Raw genomic sequence first — 1,980 nt, forward strand, 5'->3', positions numbered from 1 at the left:
AAACTATATATTGGAATACATGTATTTTTAAATAACAATTCTATAATAATTATTTCAGCTCTATCATAAAGTAAAATTCAATAATTCAATTAATATTGATCTGTGATGCAAGTCCAACATATGCCAAACCTAACATTTGGGTATCTTCTGATCCAATTTCGTAACTCTCATACTCCTAAGTCCTAAATTATTAGCACAGATCTGGGAAAGTCTTTGGTCATGGTTTGTGGGCTTCATCATTTATTTGGATGCATGCCTTCTCCACTGGCAAATTGAAAATCGAAGTAAGAAAAATATTATAGGCTATGATTCTTCTTGAAAATGTCAGGCTAATTGACCCTTGTCCCGTGCTTCTGACTCATATGTTACTCAGCAATAAAAGTTACAATAAGAATGATATTGCTCTTCAAAATTATTTTGTGCAATCATAACCCTAAATTATAATTCTTCTGCTGCACGAGCCCTCCATGATCCTTCAATAAAAAAGTTATTACATTTCTCACGCTAACTCCATGCATATGCATACCTTATCAATAAATTTCTCCATTGTTTAATAAAGTATTAATGGGAAAATATATATTATTCTTTCATGATTCTAGACATGTTAAAACCATTGTAATATTCTTTAGTTTTCTTAGTTGGAAAATGATTTTAAACATTTTTTCTTTTACTAATTTTTTTTAAGGAGGTATCTTTACCTCTTGAGTTGGAAAAGAAATAACATGTTTTACTATTATGTTTTTATTCATATCTCATCAATAAGAATTGGACACATGTCTTCTATTTAAATTTGTATTTATTATTAATTCAATCAATTTATAAATTATTTATAAGTGTCTAATTTTTATTGGTAGAATATAAACGAAAATATGGTGGTATGACAATTCCTAATTATTAATTTATTGTGACAAGTCACCAAAAAAAAACTTATTGTGGCTAAACAAGCTCTTCATATTAATTTTTCTATTCTCTTGAGAATTAAATTGGTAAACCACCAAAAATTAATTCGAATAATTTTATTACTGACAAAAATACACTTAAATTTTATTATTGACAAAAAGTACTCAAATAATTTTAAAATGCGATAAAAATGTCTAATATTAAATATATATTCTCAAAAAATGCTTTAGAGATTAAATTTTGATACGATTTTTTGCAAACATGATTAAAAAAATGAGATATTTTTATCTTTAAAATTTGGTAATTTTTCGCTAAGTATATACTTTTTTGTAATTTTTTTGTCAACAACCAATGATACTTTTAAAAAATCACAAAAAATATATACTTAGCGAAAAATCACCAAATTTTAAAAATAAATATATCTCATTTTTTTAATCATGCTTGCAAAATCACATCAAAATTCAATCACTAAAATATTTTTTGAGAAATACGTATTAAATGTTGGATATTTGTTGCGATTTTAAATTATTCGAGGGCATTTTTGTGGGAATAGATCCTCTCAATTTTTTTAACAATTGAGGAAGTAAAGTGTGATATCTCACCATTAATTTTTTAGGTGGGACCAACAAAGGTGGGTTGGGTTGGAAATTTGAAACCGCCAAACTTAAAAATTCTGCCTAACCCGCACCGCCTAATTCATGGGCTTTGGCAAGCTTCGGCGGAGCAGAGCGGGGCAGGGCGGGCTTCTCCTACATTTTTTTGTCAATGCCATTTTTTTTACAAATTTCTATAATATTATTGATCTACAAAGGAATGAAGATGATAATTGAATATTTCTAAGTTATATTTTGTATTATGTTTTTAGTTTGATTGATTATAAACTTGAAAATGTTTAATTATATGTTTTGAAAAATATTTGTTTTACTTTGAACAATGTTAATTTTATTATTTTGTTTCAAAAAAACTTGGTTTATGATTATGTTTATTACATATTTATCATTATAAAAACTTTAATGTTTGTGAATTTGTAAATTATAATTTTTTTATGTCTTTAGAAATTATAAATTTATTGACATAATT

Source organism: Arachis ipaensis, chromosome B08 (genome assembly GCF_000816755.2).
Source record: "Arachis ipaensis cultivar K30076 chromosome B08, Araip1.1, whole genome shotgun sequence".
NCBI classification, from domain to species: Eukaryota; Viridiplantae; Streptophyta; class Magnoliopsida; order Fabales; family Fabaceae; genus Arachis; species Arachis ipaensis.